The sequence below is a fragment of the Moschus berezovskii genome, chromosome 16, assembly GCF_049115385.1.
Source record: "Moschus berezovskii isolate FMDL1 chromosome 16, NW_MosBer_1.0, whole genome shotgun sequence".
NCBI classification, from domain to species: domain Eukaryota; kingdom Metazoa; phylum Chordata; class Mammalia; order Artiodactyla; family Moschidae; genus Moschus; species Moschus berezovskii.
Window position 1 is genome coordinate 11,591,348 of NC_142475.1, and position 27,644 is coordinate 11,618,991.

Genomic DNA, 27,644 nt, shown 5'->3' on the forward strand with positions numbered 1-27,644 from the left:
CACTTGTTCAAAGTGGTGGCTTTCCTGGCCCTGAAAGAGTGTGGTGATCCTTTTTGCTTCCGTGACTATTAAAATGTTGAATAAAACCCCTCCAGCATTAACACAGCCGATTTAGAGCCTCTGTTTCAAAATCCAGTTAGTAGGAGAAAGGACAGGAAGGAAAAAATAAAAACAAACAACTGCTCTTGAAGTGACCAGAAAAGTAGGGTTGACTCTGAAGGGCCCGCCCTCTTCCCAGAGCCGCGGCATCTGCTGTGCTAACGGGCCTGTGTTCTGGTGGCTCTTCACCCTGCAGGCTGCATGTGTGACTCACCTGGCGAGCTTTGAAAACCACTGATGCCTGGGAATAAGTCTGAAGTTGGCAGAAGCCTAGGCACCAGGGTTTTAAAAATTCCCCAGTAATCGATGTGCAACCAAGACAGAAAACACAGCCCTGGAGCGATGGAAGGGCTTCCTAGGTGGCTCAGGGGGTAAAGAGCCCGCCTGCAATACAGCAGACACAGGTGACACGGGTTGGACCCCTGGGTCGGGAAGATCCTTTGGAGGAAGGCTTGGCAACCCACTCCAGTATTCTTGCCTGGAGAATTCTACAGACAGAGGAGCCTGGCGGGCTACAGTCCATGAGGTCGCAACGTGTCAGCCCCAACTGAAGCGACTGAGCACACAGAGTGATTGGAAGTGCTGACGTGGCTCATAATCCCCTGCTCTTCTGAGGTGGGTTCAGGCTTCGTAAAGCTCCCGAGGTGCTTCAACTGTTCAGCCAAGGTTGAGAAAATCAGTGCTCTGACCAGCTCTCAAACTGGGAGTCCTTAGATAGGCAGCATCAGCACCGTCTAGGAACTTGTTAAATATGCAAGTTCTCAGGGGCCCCACCCCAGATGGACTAGATCAGACTTCCCCCTCTGGTGTAACATGGGTTCAGCAGGGGAGATATACCAAACATATTTGTAAATTGCAATGCTGCCTTGTCTGCGATTTTCTATAAGTAAAACAAATAGGGGACTCAATCGAGATTTCCTCTTCCTCCTTTTCTAGAGCAGGGGCCACTTTATTTTTATTTTCATAGAAATGTAGAACAGCCACTGGGAAAAGACAGGATAAATCATTCATGACAGGAGGAGACACGTTTTGCAAGAACACAGATTTGTCGTCCACCCAGAGGCAATTAAATGTCCTGGAGAAGAAAAAAAGAGAGAGGGGAAAACACATAAATGCAGAGGTCTGTGGACTCTGAGTGGGTTTCATGCTTGTACCACTTTCCAGTTCTGGAACTTTTCATCTGCCAAGCCTGTCTAAACATTGAGCACATCTGGCACTTTTAAGTTTTTAGTGTCAAACTAATTTTCTTGGAGCCCAAGCCAGACTCTTCTGGTAACTAAGTAACATCCCAAACTGTGGGTAACAAGAAATTCGAGCCAATGTGTAAAATCCTGTTTTTGGTCTCTCTTTTGCATGATTACTTTTAAAAACTCTAGAGAAGAGTTTCTCTGGAAGAGAAAAAATGAGAAAAGAATATACAGACAGTACACATAGAAAGAAATTCAGGTAACCTGGTAAACCCTAAAAGGCAAGTTGACCTAGAGCCCACCCCGTGAGAGTTGCACATGAGGGGAAGGCAAGCAGTGAAAGAGCCTGAAACTCTGCACACAGCCCCCTGCCCCTTTCTTCTTTTGTGTGATACATACATTAAGGGGAAATCCCAAGTGGCTTTCAGGCTATAACAGCCTGAAACTGTGTTAAGATGCATCCCAAATCTTAAGTTTCACAAAATCACCATGAAAGCAAAAAATAATGTTGACAACCCATTAGAAATATAAACATTGCCTGTTCAAGATTTTCTACAAAGCAAAGGTTCTTAAAATGAATTCTGGGACAAGAAGTTTGTGTTTGGAGAATGGAACGAGCCTGGAAAACAACTCTTGAACCCTTTCAATGTGCAAAGCTCCCCAATCATTGGTGAAAAGACTGAGCTGAGAGGAGGAGGAAGCAGAGCTCAGACCCTGAGCCCGAGGGTCATCAGAGGCATGGCTGTCTTTGCAAAGAAGCTCCTGCCTCCCCTGATGGATGGGAAACGTGAGTCACCTGGGGAATGCCTGAAAATGCAGGTTCCTCGGCTCCCACTCAGCGGTTCTTATTCAGGAGGCCTAGGGTAGACTCTTGAGAGTCCCTTGGACTGCAAGGAGATCCAACCAGTCCATTCTAAAGGAGATCAAGCCTGGGTGTTCAGTGGAAGGACTGATGCTAAAGCTGAAACTCCAATACTTTGGCCACCTCATACGACGAGTTGACTCACTGGAAAAGAGTCTGATGCTGGGAAGTATTGGGGGTGGGAGGGGACAGGGACAACAGAGAATGAGATGGCTGGATGGCATCACCGACTCGATGGACATGAGTTTGAGTGAACTCCGGGAGTTGGTGATGGACAGGGAGGCCTGGTGTGCTGTGATTCATGGGGTCGCGAAGAATCGGTCACGACTGAGCGACTGAACTGAACTGAGGGTAGGATCTGAGCATCCAGGTCTAAAGAACTTCGCCTTTGATGCTGATGCTAATTTGAAGGACTCCCTTTGAGAAACGTTATACAGAATTGGCTCTGGAGGATTGCCTGATTTATTGGCATTTTGTGGCTGGTTCCCAGGTTATGCAAGCAGGATATAAAACTGGATCACCAACATGTTACCGTCAGGATCGTCATCACCATCTGGTTGTCGTCTTTATTTCCCTCAGTGAAACGGCCTTTACTCCAGCTTCCTGGAGCACTGAGGGGTGGCTCACCAACCCGAGATGCTGGCACGTCCACACCCCTGCCGGGTCCCTGCAGGCACGCGCCCCAGGACCACTGACCGCCATCGCAGGCACGGTGTCCAAGCACGAGTGCCGCGTGTCTCATACACTGACAGTGAAGCTCCCTTGATGTGGGCGCATCGCTATGTCTCTCCATTTTCATTGGTGACCCTGCTGTGCCCAGGGCCAAAGGCGCCACTGACCCCAGCATGAAGTATGCCAGCCCTAAAGCAAGGCCCAGTGCTAGCTCCAGGCTGCTGGAGGCTGCTCTGCAGAAGGAGCTGGAGATCCCTTCATCCACTTTGGTGACACTGACTCAGGGCGGCAGCCCTGGCCCTTGGACAATGTAATCCATACAAATTGATAAGAAGCCAGAAGAGAAATTCAGGCAAGGCTTTGCTGGGACTTGTGCTCCAGCAAGAGGGAGTGAGAACCCCTATCGGATGCCTGTGCTCAGTCCCTGGGGTGAGGAGGGAGGGAGGAGCTGACTCCTTAAATGGGGTGAGAGTGGGGCTGGATTGGTGGGTCAGCCCAGAGAGTGGCTTAGGTGGTCTGCCTACCCCTGGTGGTCCTCTGTGCACGACCCTGCTTTTGCTTGCAGCACCTCAGATGTGGCAATTGGGCTTTGGCCTTTAGTTTCTTACTGTTCATAATTTGGGCTTCCCAGGTGGCATGAGTGGTAAAGAACCCACCTGACAATGCAGGAGACATAAGAGATGCAGATTTGATCCCTGGGTTGGGAAGATCCTCTGGAGGAGGGCACGGCAACCCACTCCAGTATTCTTGCCTATAGAATTCCATGGCCAGAGGAGCCTGGCGGGCTGCAGTCCACGGGGTGGCAGAGTCGGACATGACTGAGGTGACTTAGCGTGCACACATGCATGGTCGTAATTTGCCCCGATTGGCACGTCTGCAGTTATTTTTCGTCCCGCAGAATGTCTTTGTATCCTGTTGCTCGAGAAGATGTCGGTCAAGCTGCAAGCACTGCAGCAAGGGATCCCAGGCCCCGGCCTGCCTCACTGGGAGCCTCAAGGAGAACCAGAGGCAGAAGAACCCCAGGCTTGCCTCTTGTGCCAGCTGCCCAAGGAGATGGGGGCAGAGCCATCCTAAGGAGACTTTGCTTTGGCAAAGAGGTTACGATGAGGCCAGACCTTGGTCCAGAATGTTCCTGTGGATGCAAAGAGGATCAGCTCTGCCTTCATGAAGTGAAGCGATTGGAGGGCTCTTGAGGACAGCAACACTGAGCACGCGCTCTTGCTGAACACTGTTTCCCATTAACTGCATTTGACTCTCATAACCAGCGGGTGGCAGAGACACATTGCTCTGCATGCTTGCTAACAGCTGGTATTGCTGGTCTTTCTCATTTTCATCCATCTGGTAGGTGTATGCTAAATATATGCTAAATACTCATTTAGTAATGAGTATTTCTCGATTGCTTGTGAGGTTGAGTTCTTTTTGGAGTTTGTGTAATGTTTCCTTCTCTGACATAATGTCGTGTTTTTACTGTTAGCTTATCCTGGCTTTCATGATCTCTGACTTTTGGTTTCCTCTGGGCCAGTCCAAAAGAAAAGAGAAGGGGGAGGAGTGAAGATGGTTCTAGCCTTCAAGGAGCGAGAACACTGGAAAGAGACCTCTGTTCTGAGGGACAGGCTCCAGGGGCACAGTGATGGCCAATGCTGGAGCGTGGCCTCTGCCAGGAGACTGGCCTGGCTGGATTGGACCCAGGGCTTTAGGGAAACTGATGTAATTCTGTTAGGGAACCATTGACTGAAACCACCCACCCTGGCCAGGCAGGATAATAACCACTGGCATGAGTGATCTCACAACTGGAGATTCATATAAGGAACATGGAACTGACCAACTACCTCCAACTGGAAGAATCCAGGAGGGTTTGAAAGGAAGGAGAAACCAGCCCATAATATATCCAGTCAACCTCCCAGCAATCCTTGTGCTGGAATCCGTCTTGGCTATGAGATGCAGGCACCACCAGGAAGGACTCAAGTCAGGTCAAACATGGGCGCAAGCAAGATTATTGGCCAGAGACAATCCAGAAAGCTCACCCCATTACCTTAAAACCTGAGACTGGGAGTTACACGGTAGAGCAGTGCTCCTGGGTTCCCTCACGCTGCTGCTCTCTGCTCAGACGCCCCTTCCCAATAAAGGTTCTCACTTTGCAGTGAGTGTGTCTCCCTGGACAATTTATTTCTGAATGTTGGACAAGAGCCCACTCCCAGGCCCTGGAAGAAGTCACGCTTTCGATAGCAATTCCATCATTACAAAACCTTCAGCCAGAATAATGGACCTATGTTGGGAAGAAGCTAGTCTGGCATGGAGAGGGAACAGATGGGTCAGAGGCAGTGTGAGGAGAACCCAGAGCCGAATTTTGGTACCAGTGGCGAGAGGCCCCAGCGGGATGTGTGAACAGCACGGCCCCGGGAACCGTCAGCACTCTCTGAGCGCGTGCTGGGCGTCCCACTCTCAAGGCAGAGCGGGGCCTGATGACCGAAAGGGCAGCCAGTCGGCCTAGAAGACAGGGGACACACAGTGACACCAGGGAAAGGTGAGGGTCAGAAACAACTAATTCTCCAGTCACCCTGCCCTCTGCCCTACTGGACCAAGCTTGCCTTTTTCCCTTCCTTTTGGGGCAGGTCCTTTCTCAAGTGGACCTCCGCCCCTCAGGCAGCCCAGTTCATAGCTTCTAAGCAGGCCTGGACATGGCCGAGTCCCAGCAATGAACCAGTTTAAAGAGATGTAGGATGCTCACTACAGGTTTTGTTTTGGTTTTATATGTGACCATCCCCAACATTTTTTTTTTTTTTAAATATCGAGGCAGAATTCATATAATGTAAAATTAACCTTGTTGAAGTATACAATTCAGTAGCATTTAGTATATTTCACAGTGTTGTGCAAACATCACCACTGTCTAGTTCTACAACATTCTTTTTTCCTTTGAAGTGGACTTTGTTTTTTAGAGTAATTTTAGGTTCACAGAAAGACTGAGCAGAAAATATAAGTTCCCATATACCTGTCTTCCCCCTCACATGCACAGTCTTCTCCACTGATCAACATCTTGCACAAGAGTAATTTATTTGTTGAAGTCCATGAACCCGCACATCATAATTGCCCAAAGTCTACAGTTTACATTAGGGTTTACTCTTGGCATTGTGCATTCTGCTTTAACAAATTATAATGACACATATCTAACATTATAATATCATACAGTACAGTTTCACTGCCCTAAAAAGGTCCTCTGTCTTCTGCCTATTCATCCCTTCCCTGGCCTTGTTGAATCATAAACTGAGGCATATTAAAAGTTTTTGAATTTACCAGAGCAAACATAGGACCAAGTGGGGCAGCATCAAATGGGAAGTGGTGACGACCCCACCTCAGGCAGGAGCTGGGGAAGTACCTACAGAGACAAGGTGTGAAGCAAAGAAAGAAAATTATTTGATAAGCTGTAGCTTAGATGGCAACCCACTCCAGTGATCTTGCCTGGAGAATCCCAGGGATGGGGGAGCCTGGTAGGCTGCCGTCTATGGGGTCGCACAGAGTCGGACACGACTGAAGCGACTTAGCAGCAGCAGCAGCTTAGAGTCTACTGGACTGTTGATCACAAACTGTGATTGCTTGTCCTCAGCTTTCCATTTCCTAACCTTGAAGCATTTACATGCTTAGATTTTGGTTGGTTTACATAGCCCTTCTTTTCCATTAGAGACATGGGTCTCTTTGTGTAACTATTTAACATCCCCTCAACCCCTGGCCGGAGAAGGCAATCGCAAGCCACTCCAGTACTATTGCCTAGAAAATCCCATGGATGGAGGAGCCTGGTAGGCTGCAGTCCGTGGGGTCGCTAAGGGTTGGACACGACTGAGCGACTTCACTTTCACTTTTCACTTTCACACACTGGAGAAGGAAATGGCAACCCACTCCAGTGTTCTTGCCTGGAGAATCCCAGGGACGGGGGAGCCTGGTGGGCTTCTGTCTATGGGGTCACACAGAGTCGGACACGACTGAAGTGACTTAGCAGCAGCAACCCCTGGCAAGCACCAATATTTCTACTGTCTCCATAGATTTGCCTTTTCTGGAATGTCATACAGACAAATCATACAGAATACAGACTTCTCAGACCAGCTTCTTTCACTTGGTCATATGCATTTAAGTTTCCTCTATGTCTTCTGATGGCTTGCTAGCTCATTTCTTTCTGGTGCTGAATAATACTCTAATGTCTGATGCACCACATGTTAACTTATCCATTGAGAGACTGAGTATATAAATGGACAGTGGTCAGACCCCACATGAAAACAGAACTTTGACCCACAACCTACAGTAAACTGCACAGGAAGCCAACCTCTACTAATCTTCAGTAAGCAACTCAGGAAGTCAGCCTGGTATAAGTCAGACTCCAGGAAGCCAGACTGCTATCTCCGGTGACAATCCATGGAGCTAAACAATAACTTCTATAATAATCCGCCTCTAGTGGCCAGCACTCGGTTTATAACTGACAGTTTCCAACTTAGGGCCAACCAAATACGTCTTCTAACCAGTCACCCGGGATGGCCCACTTTTAATTAGTCCTCTGGAGCTCCCCCATGCCCCAAGCCTCCAATAGGGCATACCTGAAGCCTCCTCTTTTTTCTGCCCATGAACTTTCCTACTCTTCTGCTGCCTTTGAGTCCCTGTCAATCGTGAGTGGCCAACTGCCTTGCGATATAGCAAGTTCATGAAAAGTCTTTGCTTTTCTCATTTGATTAGTTTTACTTTCATACCATGCCCTTTACTGAATGACATTTTGGTTGCTTCCAAGTTTTGACAATTATGAATGACATTGCTATGACCATCCATGTGCAGGTTTTTGTGTGGACATAAATTTTCAACTCTTTGGGCTAAAGGGTAAATACCAAGGAGCATGACTGTTGGCTTATATGGTAATCTGCATGCTTAGTACGTTCGGTTTTCTAAGAAACCGCCCAGCTGTCTTCCGCAGTGATGGGACCATTTCCCACTCCCATTAGGAGTGAATGACGGCTTCTACCGTGCCACATCCTCAGCAGTGTTTGGTGCTGTCACTCTTGAATTCGGGCTCGTCTAACAGGTGCAGGCATGCCTGCATGCTAAGTTGTTTCAGTCGTGTCCAACTTTTTGCAACCCCGTGGACTGTAGCCCTCCAGGCTCCTCCGTCCATGGGGTCCAGGCAAGAATACTGAGTGGGTTGCCATGTCATCCTCCAGGGGATTTTCCTGACCCAGGGATTGAACCCACGTCTCTTACATCCCCTGCACTGGCAGGAGGGTTCTTTATCACTAGCGCCACCTGGGAAGCCCCATAGGTGTACAGTGTTGTGGTTTTAATTTGCAATTCTTCAATAACAAATGATATTGAACGTCTTTTCCGATGCCTATTTTCCATCTGTGTATCTTCTTTAGTGAGATATCAGCTCACATTTTCTGCCCATTTAAAAAGTCAGGTTGTTTGTTTACTGACTGTTGAGCTTTAAGCGTTCTTGGTATATTTTGGATGACAGTCCTTTACAAACATGTCTTCTGCAAGTATTTTCTCCCAGTCCCTGGCTTGTCTTTGCTTTCTCTCGACAATCGCTCAGAGCAGAAATTTTTAATCTTAATGAAGTCTTTCTAATCGACTCTCTCTCGCATGGATCATGCATCTGGTGTTGTATCTAAGAAATCATCACCACACCCCAGGTCATCTAGATTTTCTCCTGTCTAAAACGTTCTCACCACTCCCCAAGGGCTATATGCTGCATGGACTTCTACATCCACTGTCATATATCCGCACGTGAGTGGCGTATGAGCAGCAGTTTATTTTTATCAGTGGTGGGGAATGTGAGGCACTTTCTTTATGCTTCTGTTCTATTTGAGTCTCGGTCTTGAATTCCTGGGATATGTGGCATCTGTTAGAAGCAAATTAAAATTGGACAAGTGGGGCTTCACAGCAGAGGTTCCTGCTGGGGAGGATTGAGGCAGGAGGTTCATATTTATCTTGATATTTCTGTAGAGGAGAGTGCACATCTGCCCTATTCTCCAGAGGAAAGGCTTCTGAAACAATGTTTCTGGTCCCTCTCTTAGACTCTCCGTCCTCCCCCTACGGGGAGAGCGATTTATCTGGTTGCTGAGATGACTAGTGTTTGCCATTCACTGGGCCCTGGATGTTGGATGTTCAGGTCCTCTGCTGAGCAAAGTTAGTGAGTTAAAGGCACACACGAAGTCCCTCCTTCTGCCTGTCTCACAGGCTCAGTCCCACAAGTGTGAGGCTGTGCTGGATTCTCCAGGATGCTTTCCTTTGCCCTGTTCCCAAAGTTTAAACTGGGGGATGGGGTTACACCACTAAGTTGTCCTAAGTTCCAGTCATGCTCTGCAATCAGCTTGACTATCCTGAAAGCAGATATTTTGCACCCTGTATTACTCCTATTTTCTTCTAAGTGGATTCAGAATCTGGAGGGCAGAAGAAAGAAGGTTATGCTTAACTCACACTTGAGAATCCCCCCTTTCACAGGCTTGGAGGGGGTCCTCAGTCAGCCGCTGCCACCCCAAGACCCTCTCCATGGTCAGGGGAGATGGAAGCCTCGCCAACAGCACATTTAGGAGTAAGTTTCATTTTCAGCAAGTCCTCCCGGCCCCATCTCTCCTAACTTCTTCCTTCTTTTCCACCCAGTTCCATCCATAATGTGGCAATCACAATCGTAATCCTTGGGTTTGCTTTTTATCGGGCAGAGGTTGGGAGAGTCTTGATTTGATATCACTGAAGGCGAAAAAGAAGTGCCTCTTGGCCCATCGTTTTCCTCATATGTGAGCCCTATCTTATGGGGTTGTCGAGAGGGTTTAAATCAGGTGATGCACATAAACTGGTTAGCAAATGCCTAGCACAGTGCTATCGTAGCAGATGCTCTGTAAATAGCAGCTGCCATCAATGCTGCTCTTGTTATTATTAATGATTAGTATTCAGGCTCCTATCCATCACTTCTCCTCACGTCTGGCAGCACTAAAAACAAAGCTTCAGTAACGGACATGGAGACCTACACTGCTCTGCTCAGACGCCACTTTGGTTAGGAAAGTCATTCTTCAGGACCTATTTGATTCATTAAACCAAACTGGAAGAATCTGTGGCATTTGAATTTACCAATGATTAAGGAAGCAATTTTCCTACAACTTTTGAAAACCGGGTAATAAAAACTGGCAAATTACATCAGAATGTGTCCTTCAGAATTCTATGGAACTCTAACCTCAAAAGACTGAGAAAATACTTCCCACATTTCCCCCTCAAAAGGATATCAGATATTGAAGCAACTTGGAAAGATTACACATTTCCACCATGTTCCCAAAGGGAAAAACACTTTACCCTGGGCATACATTTGAGAACTGGAGCCTATTTTGTGGTAAAAATTTCCACTTCTTAACCCATCAATTATGAACGGTACAATTAGCAATTAAAATATTTTAATTTCTAAAGGTAATTAATCAAGTCGACATCTTCCACTGAAAAGGAAATAGAGAAGTTGAAGTACAGAAGAAACAGCTGACTATAATGTAATCTCTTATGTGAGGTGGCATTTGTGAGACTGTGAATGTTTTAGGATGTTTTGAAGTAAAGCCCTGTGTTGGTCTGGAACTCAGAGACCCAGTGAATTCTCTGAAATTATCTGTAAAATTCTCTTTGACATCTGTATGCACATTTTTCTTAGGAGAAACATTGTCTTACGTTGGTATGTACCCTTGAGGTGAGGTGAAGTTGCTCAGTCATGTCCGACTATTTCCAACCTCATGGACTGTAGCCTACCAGGCTCCTCCATCCATGGGATTCTCCAGGCAAGAGTACTGGAGTGGGTTGCCGTTTCCTTGTCCAGGAGATCTTCCCAACCCAGGGATCGAACCCGGGTCTCCCGCATTGGAAGCAGACGCTTTACCATCTGAGCCACAAGGGAAGCTCATGTACCCTTGAGGCAGAGCCTAAAACAGGAATTTGGGTGCATGAGGGAATTATCTCAAGGCGAAAAGACTAAGGGAAACAGGCCAAGGCACAGAATAAAACCAAGAGAGAAGGTAGCTTCAACCCGAGTCCAGCTTCAATGTGATCCCACGGGGCACCCTGGAGCATGCGATGCACGCAGAATTGGCAGCAGTTTCATCCCTCTGGGTGAGTCACGGCTGCTGGGGCATGGTGCAGGGTAATCTGAGTAGGGTGGCACCTTGGGGAATGAGGTAGCGTCGAGCCATTGGCAGCCCACCCCCACCGCAGCCGGGAGTTGGTGCCCTGGCCTGTTGTTGGAGGGTCATCACTTACATAAGTTTCTCAGAGTGTCTGGGCATCCTGAGCCCAAAGGATTAAGAAATACTTTTTTAAAACGTTCTGTCTCTACAGGTGAGAAGTGTCATAAGTCGGAAGTTATTTATCGCAGCACTTTTTGTAATAGCAAAAGAAAGAGAACAACCCGAATGTCCATCAGGAGGGGATTCCCTCAATGAATGACGGTATTTGCGTAAGATCGAATACTCTGCAACCTTGAAAAGAATGGGGAAGTTCTCAGTATTGACTTTACAATGATTATCAAGATACATTGTTGACTAGAATAATAAAATATGAAGCAGTGCATTTGGTTTGTTGCCATCTGTACAAAAAAGGGGGTAAAAGTTTTTTTTGCTTGATTCTGTACAGAATATCTCCAAAAGATGCATAAGAAATTGGTAACTCTGGTTGCTCCTCGGGAGAGGAGCTGAGTGCCTGGGGGGCAAAGTCCAAGGGAAGATAATGACCCTCTCGTTTGCTGTCTTTTAGGATAGTATTTCATTTTTTAAATGCCTCACTCAAAGATTCTTTATTGAAACAATACTTTATTGTTTCAGACTTAGTAATGATAGATGTTTTGAGGAGAGTAATGAAAACAAGTGTTTTGCTTACCTGGGAATTTGAGCTACTTCTCTCCTTGCCTGTTTGGCCACCAAGATCACTAAAAAGCAACCCCACCATAAGAAACAATTCTACCAGCTTTTTGCAACATCCTTTGTTTTTCTTTTAAGAACTCCTTATCTAATCTCTTACCAGCCTATTTCAGTTGATTAATTCATTCCCTAAACCCATGTGAAGCATTTGGGGTTTAATTATGACTTCATATCTATTTTTCTTGTTTCTCGTGGGTAGTGATTAGGGGAAGAAGTTCTAAGAACTTGTCAAGGATAGTCATGATGTGCTTAGTGTACTGAGAGCAAGGACACGTCCACTGACAGAGAAGGATTCGTGTAGTCAAGTGCTATTTAAAGAAAGTGTAATATAGTCAATATAATAGCTCACATCCATTTTCCTGTTCCCTTCTTGGAGCTGGCTTCAGAGCCTTGCTCTAGAGTCACCTGCTAGGTGATCAGAGACCCAGAAACCATTCAAGAGCTTGGTCCCAATAACTGCATCTATCAACTGCTTTCCTTCTCCAGCTGCCAGAAAATGTGCCAAGAATTTCCCATATTTATTTTATATAATTCTTTCAACAACTTTAAGGGGAAAGGGGGAAGCTATTATTATACCCATTTTGAACTGAAGAAATGGAAAGCAAAAATGGTTAATACACTCAGGGTTACATAAATAGTAAGTAGAGGAGCTGAAATGAATACCTGGCCTGCCTGACCCCAAATCCAAGTCTTTCCCACTCCACTCTCACTGGTCACCTGGACAGCTAATGACAAGAAGCCATTTTCCTGTTCCCTTCTTGGAGCTGGCTTCAGAGCCTTGCTCTAGAGTCACCTGCTAGGTGATCAGAGACCCAGAAACCATTCAAGAGCTTGGTCCCAATAACTGCATCTATCAACGGCTTTCCTTCTCCAGCTGTCAGAAGATACCCAGATTTTTCTGCCTGTGGCTCCTGAGAACATGGTAGCATCAATGTACAGATCCTGTCCACAATGACCAGCTACTGAGAAGCCGAGGAGCCAGTGAAGACTCCAAGTAGTAACCATGATAATAGTGAAACAACCTAATGCCTGATGAAGAGCCATTCAGTTCAGTCACTCAGTCGTGTCCAACTCTTTGTGACCCCATGGACTGTAGCATGCCAGGCCTCCCTGTCCATCACCAACTCCTGAAGCTCGCTCAAACTCATGTCCATTGAGTTGGTGATGCCATCCAACCATCTCATCTTCTGTCATCCCTTTCTCCTCCTGCCCTCAATCTTTCCCAGCATAAGAGTCTTTTCCAATGAGTCAATTCTTCGCATCAGGTGGCCAAAGTATTGGAGCTTCAGCTTCAGCATCAGTCCTTCCAATGAATATTCAGGGTTGATTTCCTTTAGGATTGACTGGTTTGATCTCCTTGCAGTCCAAGGGCCTCTCAAGTGTCTTCTCCAACACCACAGTTCAAAAGCATCAATTCTTCGGCTTCAGCTTCCTTTATAGTCCAACTCTGGCATCCATACATGACTACTGGAAAAATCATGGCCTTAACGAGACGGACCTTTGTTGACAAAGTAATGTCTCTGCTTGTAGGAAGGGCAAAAACCAGGGATTCTCTTTACTCAAAGCAGCCACAGTCATGTCAGTCTGGTTTTAGCTGCCTCTAAGCACCATTGCCTTCATGGTAATGAGAAGAATTTCCCAATAAGTGATATTTCCCTGCACCTGTTTTCTGTGTGGCTCTGACCTGCAATTGGCAGGTGCCCTGCCTCTTCAAGACAAGTGGAATGGAGTCTCCTAAGAATAATATCTCTTGGGCAAATGAGATACCATTTTCAAAAGCAAAAATTAGATTATCCCAATTTAACTTGCACCCCACCACCACCACCCCCCATCAGCTGTATGGGAGAAAGACAGCCAGGACACACCAGGTAAAAAGAGTCAGGTGCTTATTTAGGCTCAAGGCTGGCTCCCTTATTAGAGAAAACAGAGCAAAGCAAACTAGCGCCTGGTAGAATCTGAGCAGCAAAGAGCAAGGAGACTTGAGCTATTAATCAGGAAGTAAGATGGCAGAGGGGCTAGTGTCTGTCAATTCCTTCCTTTATGCCAAGCCCTCTATGTACCACAAATGTCTAAACAGACAGCAAATGCGAAAAGAACAATGAGTCTCCACTTTCAAAAACTGAAGATCAAAAAAGAGGTTCTGAACAGTATGAGTATATAGTCTTTCAGAAATATAAATGAAATAGACAAATGTCTACCTGTTACATCTATTAATTTATCAAGACATTACAAATATTATGTAATTTAGAAACACTGCTAACTTAGACATATTTCTTTTAAATATTCCCATCTCACATTCATGAAACCATCCTACATTAGTTCTTCATATCTCCTTTACTATCACTGTTCTTGTCACAACCTAAGTCACATTTTGAGGCATCTAACAGTTTTCCAAAACATATCACCTTTACTTCCCACTAAGCTGCTTTGGTCCGTCTAGTCAAGGCTATGGTTTTTCCCGTGGTCATGTATGGATGTGAGAGTTCGACTGTGAAGAAAGCTGATCGCCGAAAAATTGATGCTTTTGAACTGTGGTGCTGGAGAAGACTCTTGAGAGTCCCTTGGACTGCAAGGAGATCCAACCAGTCCATTCTAAAGGAGATCAATCCTGGGTGTTCATTGGAAGGACTGATGCTAAAGCTGGAACTCCCGTACTTTGGCCACCTCATGCGACGAGTTGACTCACTGGAAAAGAGTCTGATGCTGGGAAGGATTGGGGGCGGGAGGAGACGGGGACGACAGAGAATGAGATGGCTGGATGGCATCACCGACTCGATGGACATGAGTTTGAGTGAACTCCGGGAGTTGGTGATGGACAGGGAGGCCTGGCGTGCTGTGATTCATGGGGTCGCAGAGTTGGAAACGACTGAGCAACTGAACTGAACTGAACTGAAGCTGCTTTGAGATAACATTGCCTTTTGAATCCATATAATAATATGCTGTTAATGAAAATGTACCTGAGGCCCCAGATATCCATTTCTGTAAGGCTTAGTACAGATGTGTCTCTTCATTCATTCTCTAAATGTGTATTTATGGTATTTATAAAATTATTACTGCTTTTAAAAGTGATCCTTAAAGACCTGTTTTCAATGATATCTAGTATTTGCTCTTGTGAAGTCATATCCCTAGATTTATGATTAAATCCGTATTATCCTGAGATAATACAGATTTATGACTATATCTGTATTAAATCTGCCTCCTTTGAAAAAATCCATTGTGTAAGGCAACCCTTATAACCACTCCAAACTGCAGCTGACAGCAGAACATTGTCTGAGAACAATTTGTCTCAAACAGTACTTTGTCAAAATAAAGGAAAAGAATCCTCAAGTGTCTTGGCCCGGGTTCCACAGAAGGCAAAGCCTTCCAGCTGCTAGTCTATCAGGGAACCACAGGTAGGAGCGGGGTGCTGGGCAGCAGCAGATATGGGGTGCATTCCTGTTGGTATCAAGGGAACCAAGGGCGCCATCTCTCAAGACACCCTTCAAAAGGCCTTATAACAGCTTCTTGGGATGGGGATGGGGAGGGGGACGAATTCATCCCCCCCAGTCTCCCTGGGGTCCATACTGGCCCTTGGGGAGCTAGAGCTCCCCCCGCCCCACCCCACGCACGCTCAATGTGCGCACTGAACGGGCCTCCCAGCAAGACGGCAGCATCTGCAGGGAGCCCCCAAAGGGGCGGGAAGAAGGTGCAGCAGGAAGTGGGAGACCGTCGTTACCCCGTGTGAAGGCACACGGCCGGTGGCAACTGGGAGTTACCTCGAAACCAAGTGAGTCTGAGAGGCTATCACAGGGCCTCTGACACCCCGTTCAGTCAGCTTAGCTGCTCAGTCGTGTCCAGCTCTTTGCGACGCCATGAACCGCAGCACGCCAGGCCTCCCTGTCCATCACCAACTCCCGGAGTCCACCCAAACCCATGTCCATCGAGTCGGTGATGCCATCCAGCCATCTCATCCTCTGCTGTCCCCGTCTCCTCCCGCCCCCAATCCCTCCCAGCATCAGGGTCTTTTCCAGTGAGTCAACTCGTCGCATGAAGTGGCCAAAGTATTGGAGTTTCAGCTTCAACATCAGTCCTTCCAATGAACACCCAGGACTGATCTCCTTTAGGATGAACTGGTTGGACCTCCTTGCAGTAAGGGACTCTCAAGAATGTTTTCCAACACCACAGTTCAAAAGCATCAATTCTTCAGTGCTCAGCTTTCTTTATAGTCCAACTCTCACATCCATATATGACCACTGGAAAAACCATAGCCTTGACTAGACAGACCTTTGTTGACAAAGTAATGTCTCTGCTTTTTAATATGCTGTCTAGGTTGGTCATAACTTTTCTTCCAAGGAGTAAGCGTCTTTTAATTTCATGGCTGCAATCAGCATCTGCAGTGATTTTGGAGCCCCCCAAAATAAAGTCGGCCACTATTTCCAGTGGAAACACACCCCGTTATAGGGACACAAATATAAGTTAGTTCCTTTTTAATTCTGAGGGGTAAGTTTTCAGAGGGAGAAAAAGCTCCCCTTCTGGGGAGACATATACGGTACATTGTCTGTTTATCCCTCAAAACAACCCTGTCAAGTGGATAATAGTATTTCCACTGTACATATGAGGAAGCCAAAGCTCAGGGAGGTGAAGTAATTCGCCTGAGGGGTGCAGCCAGCCCTCCACAGGCAGGGTGTCGAGGGAACACATACCCTGACTTCACTGCGCCCAGTTTTCAGGGTACTTGGCACCTGTTTTAATCTAGTCCCTCAAGACACACAGACACGAAATGACTCGTGAAGGAAGACATTTTTACACTCATGCTTCCTCAGAAATAGCAGGCATGGCACTCCACTGTGTGAGGCGTCCACAGGAGGTACTATAATTTGTCAGGGGGCAGAAGGAGCCAGGAGAAAACACGACCAAGAAGAGCCTTTCCTGTGGTTTCCACTGGAAGGAAAAAGAAAGGCAGGATAAGGAAGCTTAGGATTGGCTAGGCTAAACAATGGGGCGCAGGGGCTGCCTCTAGTCATCTCGTACCTGGTCCGGGGTGGGGAGGGCAGGGGACCATGGCCCCGAGTGTGAGAGCTGATGAAGATGGCAGCTGGTAGCGGCAACACTGGATCGGTTTATCTGCCTATGAAAGGCACACTCCAGGGTCTGATGGAGTCAAAGATGTCAAAGCTTCAGGGTACAGAAAATAAGAGACAGGCTCAGCAGAAGGCCCTCTCCCTGATCTCCCGCCAGTGCTGCCATTGGCTGGACCCTCCAAGAAGCTAGAGCATAAGGGAGCCCCTATGGTGGTGAGGCAGCCCCTCCAAGCCCACCTCCCAGGAAGCCGAGAGGGTGGGGAAGGCAGGGAGTGGACCTGGGGGAGATATAACAGCTTAGTGTTTAACTTCCCTCCTGTAAGACGAGGACTGGGGCGTGGGGCGCACAGCAGGCCCCCAGTCAACCAGTCTTCACCTGTTCGTCCAATGCTGAGAGCCCAAGCATACCCCACACTGCTCTAGGCAAGCAGACGGTGGGGCCCACAGGACACGTGTGGCCCTAGTTCTCCAGAGCTTATGTATCCGTTGAGGGACACAGCGAGTAAACAAGTGGGCTGCAGAGCGGATCTCGTAGACTGGTGCCCCGTCACTCGGTCACGTCTGACTCTCTGCAACCCGCGGACTGTAAGCCCGCCAGGTTCCTCTGTCCATGGGATTCTCCAGGCAACAACACTGGAGTGGGTGGCCATGTCCTCCTCCAGGGGATCTTCCCGACCCAGGGATCGAACCCACATCTCCTGCATCTCCTACAACGCAGGTGGATTCTTTACCGCTGAGCCACCGGGGAAGCCCTTTGTAGACAGCAGTCAGTGTTAAAAAAGATCAGACAGCAGTGTGAAGATGATGAGGAAGGAGCGGGCACGCACCCTCTTTCCTGGTTTGATCCTTGCGGGGGCTCCTGGCTGCCTTCAGCACTGGCCGCCTGGGGCTTCCCCCAAGGGCTCCGGCCTCTGTCTGCAGCCTGTCTCCCACACTCATCACCCCCGGATGGGCAGCCCCAGCAGGGCCCCGTCACCCCTCAGCCTCCACTCGTCAGCCTTTGCTGCTCTGTGCCCCAGATGCGCTTCTCACCCCCATTGCTTCTCCTGGCTCATCCTCCTCACCTTCCAGGGCTCAGATGTCAGGAGGAAGCAATGCCCGACACCCCGGTGCCATCAGCAATCCTGGCCCCCTGGCGGGTGGTGGACCTCTTCACCGGGCATTGCCTTCCCGGCCTCACTCCTCAGACTCGCTCTCGAAACGGAGGCTCAGTCAGCTCTCAACACCCGGGCCAGGGGCGCTGGCTCCCTGTTGGCTCTCCACAGCAGAGAGCCAATAATCCTTCACTGATTATTTGGGGACCACGATAACTTCCTCATGGGTTTTGTGAAGAGTAAATGAGGTGATGCACACACACCCAGTGCCTGGCAGAGTATTCAAGAGTAATATTCAAACCCTTCTCAGGTTGCTTTTTTTTTTTAACTCAAAAAGGAACATTATTTTAAAGATTGAAAAAAATTATTTTTAATAATAATATTAAAATATTATTACATATTAACATATCTTTTAAAAAACACATTATTGAAATATATATATTCATGTGTGCATGCATACATGCCCAGTTGCTTTAGTTGTATCTGACTCTTTCAGACACTATAGACTAACCCACCAGGCTCCTTTGCCCATGGGATTCTCCAGGAAAGAATATTGGAGTGGGTTGTCATGCCCTCCTCTATGGGATCTTCCTGACTCGGACTGAACCTGTGTCTCTTACATTTCCTGAATTGGGAGGCAGGTTCCTTACTGCTGAGCCACTGGAAGCCTGAAATATATATAAAATGAATGTTATATCTTCTTCTCAACTTAAATTATCCAGTTTCCCTTCCCAGAGCATCAACAACAAGCCAGTAAGCATTTAAGACCACACAAGCCCATGTATGTGTGTGTAGACACACAGATAGATAGATCCTTTTTCATGCTAATCAAAGCTGACACTGTCCTGAAGCTTCCTTTCTTCTCATAACAATGTATCTTACAGTCAATATTCTTTTTAATGGCTGTCTGATATCTGCTAATATGAGGAGGTCATAATTTATTAAGTGGACTGTAAGCAATGGACATTTAAGTTGTGTAGACGTTTGTGTTACAATGGCACACACAACCTTGCACGTGTCACGCCCTGCCTGGTGGTGACAGCACAGGGCAGAGTGGGTCCTGCTCTCTGAAGGGCCCGACACAGGGCCTGACTGGGAGGGTGACTGCTGGGTGACAAATGAATGAGTGACATCTGACCTTTGTCCCCTTCCAAGGGAGTATCACCCTCTCATCTGAGTTCTTCCTCATCCAAGGAAAGATAGCCCAGCCATTCAGTGTCTAGTCCTTGGGTTTGCAAATACCAGGAAACAAATAATATGACCTTTATTCTTTGACTCCAGATATGTTGGGACACAGATTCAGATCTTTTTCCAGGTTTGAAATACCTTTTCATGCTATGCATTGAAAATTATCAAGGGCCAAAAGCTGATCGCCTCTGTTATCCTCAGACTTGAAGTGAAACTACCTCTGACATTTTCTTTCCTTGTGGTGGCTGGATAGAGCCTCACTTTGCTTGCCTTTCATCACCATTGTGAAGGGACTTTATAAAAGGCCCTGACATGTCTCAAAGGCGCTGAGCCAGGAGACAAGGTAGAGGATCTGAAATAATGTGAAAAGCTCAGAGACCTGAGTATTCTCTGAAGGTTCCCTGGCCCAGTTCTTCCTTTCACCTGGCCTGCGGGAGAGGGGACAGATCTGCACTAGCCAGGCACGTGCTCTGCCTCCAGGCCCAGACCCAGGCGGTGAACTCCCTGTCAGGGGACAGAACTCTTAGCCACTGGCCTGTGACGTGCATGACACAGAAGTGTTGAGTACAACTTGATTCTGGGAGTTTTAAGTGGACCCAACATAGGGATTTATCAGACATTGTGTTTTGTTCTGGGGTTAGAGACAAAATCATCAGGGTTTTCAGCCTCAAGAGGATAAGAGGGACTTCTCTGGCTGTCCAGTGGTAAAGACTCCTTGTTTCCACTGCTGGGGGCACAGGTTTGATCCCTGGTCAGGGAACTAAGATCCCACATGTCTTGAAGCTGGGCATGGCCAAGTAAATAAATAAGAAGATAAGGAAAATGAGGAGTGCTGTAACAGGAGAGTGGCCTGGAGGTTTAGAATGAAGCTATAGGATCCAGATAATTTTCTGGAGAGAATGACATCTGGCCAAGTCCTGAAGAATATGTAATGTTTGTGGAATGGGTTTGGGTCTGGTGGTCACGAGCATCCTTGTTGCCACTGTTCAGTCACTCAGTCGTTTCTGACTCTTCGTGACTCCATGGACAGCAGCACACCAGGCTCCCCTGTCTTTCACTGTCTTCCGGATTGGGCTCAGATTCATGTCTATTGAGTCAGTGATGCTCTCTAAACATCTCATCCTCTGCTGCCCTCTTCTCCTTTTGCCTTTAATATTTCCCAGCATCAGGGTCTTTTCCAAGGAGTCGACTCTTCACATCAGGTAGCTAAAGTATTGGAGCTTCAGCTTCAGCATCAGTCTTTCCAGGGAATATTCAGGATTGATTTCCTTTAGGATTGACTAGTTTGATCTCCTTGCAGACCAAGGGACTGTTAAGAATCTTCTCCAGCACCACAACTCAAAACGAAAGTATCAATTCTTTGGTGCTCAGCCTTCTTTATGATCCAACTCTCATATCATACATGATTACCAGAAAAGCCATAGCTTTGACTATATAAACCTTTGTTGGCAAAGTGATGTGTCTTTAATTTTTAATATGCTGTCTAGGTTTGTCATAACTTTCCTTCCAAGGAGCAAGTGTCTTTTAACTTCATGGCTGCAGTCACTGTCCGCAGTGATTTTGGAGCCCAAGAAAATAAAATCTGCCTTTGCTTCCACTTTCCCCCTTTTATTTGCCATGAACTGATGAGACCGGATGCCATAATCTTCATTTTTTGAATGCTGAGTTTTAAGCCAGCTCTTTCACTCTCTTCTTTCACCTTCATCAAGAAGCTCTTTAGTTCCTCTTCACTTTATGCCATTAGAGTGGTATCATCTGCATATCTGAGGTTGTTGCTATTTCTCCTGCAACCTTGATTCCAGCTTGTGTTTCATCCAGCCAGGCAAGTAGTATGATGTACTCTGCATATAAATTAAGTAAGCACAGTGACCACACACAGCCTTGACGTACTCCTTTCCCAATTTTGAACCAGTCCATTGCGCCATGTCTGGTTCTAACTGTTGCATCTTGACTGGCATACAGGTTTCTCAGGAGACAGATAAGGTGGTCTGGTATTCCCATGTCTTTAAGAATTTTCCACAGTTTGTTGTGATCCACACAAAGTATTCTGTACAGTTAATGAAGCAGATGTTTTTCTGGAATTCCCTTGCTTTCTCTATGATCCAAGGAATGTTGACAATTTGATCTCTGGTTCCTCTGCCCTTTCTAAACCCAGTTTGTACATCTGGAAGTTCTCAGTTCATATACTGCTGAAGCCTAGCTTGAAAGATTTAGAGCATAACCTTGCTAGCATGTGAAATGAGCACAATTGTAGGGTAGTCTGAGCATTCTTTGGCACTGCCCTTCTTTGGGATTGGAATGAAAACTGACCTTTTCCAGTCCTGTGGCCACTGCTGAGTTTTCCAAATTTGCTGACATATTGAGTGTAGTACTTTAACATCATCATCTATTATGATTTGAGATAGCTCAGTTGGAATTCTATCACCTCCATTAGCTTTGTCCATAGTAATGTTTCCCAAGGCCCATTTGACTTCACACTCCAGGATGCCTGGCTCTAGGTAAGTGACCATACCATCGTGGTTATCTGGGTAATTAAGACCTTTTTCATATAGTTCTTCTGTGTATTCTTGCCACATTTTCTGGGGCCCTTGACACTGTCACAAAGGAAATTTGCTCCACCAGCTTGGATTTTCACATCAGAGAGAAACAAACTTCCATCCTGAGTAAGTCCGTACTGAATCTGGGTTATTTTGATACTGCCTACACTCAGCAGATCTGACCCAATTATGAAAGCTACAAACTGTGAGCTGAGTTTCCTTTCTCTCCACCCTCTTCAGTGTGATCTGCTCCATGGGTTCCAGGCTCTTCATACTGTCTCCCCACCCTCAGCTCCTCACTGGTTGGCCAGGGTCTGTGTGCTTCCAACATCCTCTGCCCTGACTCCCTAATCCTCAGCCCTTCAAAACTTGCCAATCATGTGTCTTTCATTCCGTTACAGGGAACTTTCTTCTTCCCAACTTCTTGGGTCAGGAATGACTCTTAAATCTGAAGATACAAACCACCAATAGCTAGTTACAGCTTCATGTATGACCTGAAATTGGGACAGGGAATCACACAGGCGTGGATCTGAACCTGAGTTGTGTAGTGAGCATGAGGCTTTTGTGGTCTCTGCCTCCTTGATTGTAATATGAGCACCAATTTCACAGAATTATTAAGAGAATAAAGTAAAGCATTTAGCGTAGTTCCTGGAAGAGGATGAGAGTCAAGCTAATCACAACTCTTCTAGAAATGCATGTTTTCATCCAGGTTCAAGCAGTCCAAGTGATGGTCATTGATCCTGCTTTTGGAGACCCCTGTGGATAAGATTTCTCCAGGCCCCTTCAGCAAGCCTGCTTAATCATCCTTGGAAATCCTTCCACATATCCACCAGGCCCTCTCTCATGGCTGCTCAGGCCTTTTTAACTGTCTGTGCAGAAAACATGGATAGCTTTCTCCTTGAGATTCTTTGCCTCATCCTCTTTAGGTTAAAAACCTCTGAGCCCTTTATCATTACATCATAAAATCCATTGTCTATTACTGGGATAATTTAATAATTTTGTTACTCATTTTAGGGGTCAGAGAGAGGCTTTGATGGTATACAGCAAGGGACTGGGAACACCTTATTTATAAAAGAAAGCAAAATATTACGTTATCATAATTCTCACAGCGTGGTCCTGGACCAACAGCTTCAGCATCACCTGGGAACTCATTAGAAATGCATATCCTAAGCTCTCACTTCAAATGTCCTGAGTCAGACACTCTGGCTGAAGTCCAGCAGTCTGGGTTTTAACAAGGTCTTCCAGTGATTAAGATGCTTGTGGAGGTTGGAGAATCACTGCTCTGTGCAAAATGGCAAAGAAATGAATTGCAGAAAGTGGCCAAGGGGCCTGAGGCCTGAAGGGCCAGTTTCCTCCTGTGTCCATATCCTCGTTCTCCAGTTGGCAGCAAAGGAGAGAAGCTCCCTCCAGGGAAGGGAGAGTGTTTTCCCGGCTCCCACCCACTGAGAAGAGAAAGGAAGGTGGGCTGGTCTGTCCTGACTCAGTGTACTTCAACCACACACAGAGGTGAGAGAGCCACTCACTCCTAGCACCCTTGTCCGCTTGAACATGGCCCCATCAGTGTCTGAGAACCTCAACAAGCAGATTAGCAGCTCTAGAAGCAAGGAAGGGCAAATCAACCCTGAATATTCATTGGAAGGACTGATGCTGAAGCTGGAGCTCCAATACTTTGGCCACCTGATTCTAAGAGCTGATTCTTTGGAAAAGACCCTGATGCTGGAGTGAGTGAGGGCAAGAGGAAAAGGAGGTGACAGTGGATGAGATGATTGGATGGCATCACTGATGCAATGGACATGAGTCTGAGCAAACTCTGGCAGACAGTGAAGGACAGGGATGCCTGGCGTGCTGCACTTCACGGGGTTGCAAAGAGTCCGACAAGACTTAGTGTCTGAACAGCAAGGGGAAAGAAGCGTAAAAATTTCTCTTCCACCCCAGGGACCAACAGCCCTGCTGGTTTCTTCCTCTCTCAACTTACTGTGGGAAATAAATTCCCTTTGTTGTTTTTAATAAATTGATTTATTTTTGGTAGGGTGAACTAAAGTACCCTAAATTGTGAGGGTTTTATGATGTGTGTTGGGAATTATTAAGCAATTGATGCAAAAATTTTCCCATATCAAAAGCTTGGGCACAGTTCCAAGAGAAGAACTTTCCATAGCAAAACATCATCTGTTTTCAAATTATTCTAGAGGTCAAAGGAAATCAGTGCGGAAGACAGTGGGAGGCACCACCAAAGGGCTAAATCTACTCCACAAGTCAGGCTGGCCACTCACCCAGGCTTGCATCAGGTGGTGTGGGCTAGGCCTGTCTGTAAGCAGTCAGGCCAGCAGGTTTTAATAAAGGCACTGGGAGGCATACTTTATTATGGCTTCTGTTTTTTTATGACAGTATGAAGCTAGAAGTTCCACGCCTGCCCCATGCTCTGTTTTGTCACAAGGCAGTCATACTCAAAGCTGGAGATACTTAACTCTGAATAGTCAGGATGTAAAGTCTCTGTGCCCTGGATTTCATCAAAGAAAAATATCTCAAGCACATAAGGAGAAAAGTCATAAATGTCATACTCAAATGTTTATGAATTTCATTATTGTCCCGCTTTTCTTTTTTTGGCAAAATCGTGCCTTTTAAAATCCAGTTCACGTTAGTCAGAGGCCCTTTGCCGCTGGTTGCTGGTCTCCATGGCGCTGGGGAGCCAGGGGTAATTACTTTGTCCCAGGAAGTGCTCATTCCAGCAGGACACCCTCTCAAGCCCTGCGGCAGTCTCTGCGCGTTTCAAAAGATAAATCGTGAGGACCTTTGCAGAAATATGCCCTCTACTAACCTGTGCCCTAACTTCCTGCCTGATCTTCCGTCTGCCTGTTTGTGACGCTTCTCTGAAGGCTGCTGTGACACATGATGTGCGGGCGTCTGAACCCGAGGTGCATTTGCTGTTTCTGAAAATTATTCAGACGTACCAACCCCAAAGCAGCCTGCCACCAGAGCGAAACAGTCCTTTCACTGGTGACTGAGCAGCCTGGCTGGGTAGGCCAGCCCTGGGCATGGGCCAGCTAGCAGGAGGTCGAAGCTAACCGAGTCCCTGACCCTTGTTCATCAGGCAGCCATGTGCGCAGAACTCCGTTTCCAGCTCAGCTGCGCCATCCCCATAAACACGAATTAGCTCTCAAGTCTGCAAATCATATATTAGAAGCATCTTTCCCGCTGCAAGTCCTCCCCTGGTGGCTCAGTGGTAAAGAATCTTCCTGCAGTGCAGGAGACACGAGTTCAAACCCTGGGTAGGAAAGGTCCCCTGGAGAAGGAAATGACCACCCACTCCAGTATTCTTGCCTGGGAAATCCCATGGACAGAGGAGCCTGGTGGGTTACAGTCCATGGACTCGCAAAGAGCTGGACACGACTAAGTGACTTCTTTTTTTCTAGAAGGACAACACAATAGACTGTGGACAACCCCCAGAAAGGGTTGGGACTTTATAGGTAAGTTTGGAGAGAGCTTTTTCATAACTTTTCTATGCTTCTGATCAGTTTTAAATCATGTAAATTTGCTTGTGTGCTCAGTCCCTCGGTCTTGTCCGACTCTTTGCTATGGACTAGAGCTGTCCAGGCTCCTCTGTCCATGGGATCCTCCAGGCAAGCATACTAGAGTGGGCTGCCATTTCCTCCTCCAGGGGATCTTCTCGACCCAGGAACTGAACCCAGGTCTCCTGCATCTCTTGCATTGGCAGGCGGATTCTTTACCATTGAGCCACCTGGGAAGCACTCGTGTAAATTTATTTTACTTTTATAATTAAAAGCTAGTTTGAGGAATTTCCCTGGTGGTCCAGTGGTTAAGAATCTGCCTGGCAATGCAGGGGACATGGGTTCAATCCCTGGTCAGGGACCTAAGATCCCAAGTGCCACGAAGCAACGAAGCCTGGGAGCCGCAACTACCGAACCCATGCGCCACAGTTAGAGTCCACGTGCTGCCCTGGAAGATCCCCATGACACGTGAAGATCTGGTGTGCAGCAACTGAGATCTGACACCACCAAATAAATAAATATTTTTTAAAAACTAATTTGAGATAAAATAAAAATGTAAACATGTAAAATGTCATCACAGCATAGCAGACGAGTGATCACGGTGGGAAACACCATCGACGTAATCCTCAGTGCTGTTTCAGGTCACAAGCGAGGGGAGCGTGACAGCCTGCTGCCCAGGTCAGGGAGGGGAGCCGGGGAACATGTGATGAAAGGCAGGTTTTGGGAGTCTCACCACTGCTCTGCGTGTCATCTCTGCCCCTCAGGGACTCCCAGCCTGCTGCTGGTGGTGGCTCAGCTCAGAGCTCTGTCCATCCGGTTCCTCCCTGCTGTCACCTCTGTGCCCCTTCCTCCAGAGCAGGGATCACGACCTGGATGAGAGCCAGGGCTGGTGATTGTCCGTGTTCGCTTTGGGGCTGGAAATAGGGTCAGGACTGAAGTGAAAAATCATGGACTGAGCAGGCAGAAATGAGCCAATCTGACAGCAAAACCAGTTGGTGGAAACAAGAAGTCAGGAGTGGTTAAGGCTTAGGTTCAGACTAGACCTGTGAATGCACACAGGTGCAAAGAGTCGGACACGACTGAGCGACTGAACTGATTGATCCCTGTGAATGCAGAAGTCCAAACAGGTCAACACCAAGGAGAGGAGGCAGAGCCAGCCCCTCAGGGGCTCAAGTGACTGATCATCCCAACAGCTCTATGATGTCAGTTCAGTTCAGTCGCTCAGTTGTATCCGACTTTTTGCGACCCCATGGACTGCAGCACGCCAGGCTTCCCTGTCCATCACCCAGAGCTTACCCAAACTCAAGTCCATCGAGTCAGTGATGCCATCCAACCATCTCATCCTCTGTCGTCCCCTTCTCCTCCTGCCTTCAATCTTTCCCAGCATCAGGGTCTTTTCCAATGAGTCAGTTCTTCCCATCAGGTGGCCAAAGTATTGGAGTTTTAGCATCAGTCCTTCCAATGAATATTCAGGACTGATTTCCTTTAGGATGGACTGGTTGGATCTCCTTGCAGTCCAAGGGACTCTCAAGAGTCTTCTCCAACACCACAGTTCAAAAACATTAGTTCTATTCTAATGCCCATTTTATAGATACATAAACTGAGGTATAGGCAGATGTGGTGGTTTGCCCTTGTTATACAGCTGGTAGGTGTTGGAGATAAGATTTAAGTCCCAACAGGTCAGCTCCAGAGCCAGGAACTGTGTTAACAATGGGGATAAAACACTCACTGCATTAACTACTGACTTATTGCCAATAAATGTGATTACAAGCTGAGGAAAGAGGTTTGAAGAGAGATACAGACCTACACTGCAGGGTTAGGTGAAGCTAGATAAAGGAAAACTTGAACTGAAATCTAAATACCCAGTTACTAAGATAAAAGGCTGGAGGAAGCAGAGTCAGGAGGAGAAGAGACCTCCAGAGAGAAGGCGTAGCACTTGGAAAGGTTCTGAGGTGAAAGAGAAAAGGCCGAGTTTGAGAAAAGCAAGTCCAGCAAGTGCTGGCTGGTCTCGGGGAGAGCATGACGCAGTGACAGAACCTCTTGGAGGTTTGTGGAGGTTAAGACTGGATAGCAGCCTTCGTACCTGAGATCCAGGGTAAAGAAGGGCTCTGGTGTGAAGCTCTCAGACCGTCTGTGGGCATTTCCTGTGAGCGTGTGTGTCAGCCTCTGGCGCTAAGCTTGCCCAGGCACCGATACACGTTGGCTCGTTCTTCTGTGAGGCCCCCATTCTTCGCTTCTGCTACATTCCTGATTCTGTAGCCCAGACAGAAGTGAGTAACAATGCCTAGTTTGCACAAAGCCCTGGGATATGGTTAGGCCAGTTCCACACCTTTGCAAAGAGGCCCCTTTCTTCCTGCCGCCCCCCTCCCACCCCGGTTGAGAATGACTCAGCACAGCAGAGAGGCAGACAGCAGAAGAGCCTCTGGCCAAGGCCACTAGGCCATTGTGTTGCAGAGCCCGTTGGCTCTCCCTATCTTGGGCTTTCAAAAGCAATCCAAATAAAAACGAGCTAGGTGCCAGGTTC

General features: G+C 47.1%; 2 long non-coding RNA genes across 3 annotated transcripts in view; both read right to left on the reverse strand.

The window, feature by feature from the left end:
• The window catches only part of LOC148775212 (uncharacterized), a 70,397-nt gene that overhangs the window by 23,762 nt on the left and 18,991 nt on the right, over positions 1-27,644 (reverse strand). The gene's annotated exons all lie outside the window — the stretch shown is intronic.
• Positions 1,014-27,644, reverse strand: part of LOC148775213 (uncharacterized) — a 33,103-nt gene continuing 6,472 nt past the window's right edge. The window contains exon 2 of the long non-coding RNA XR_016039330.1: positions 1,014-1,174. This is a non-coding gene — a long non-coding RNA (uncharacterized LOC148775213). The remainder of the gene's footprint in view (positions 1,175-27,644) is intronic.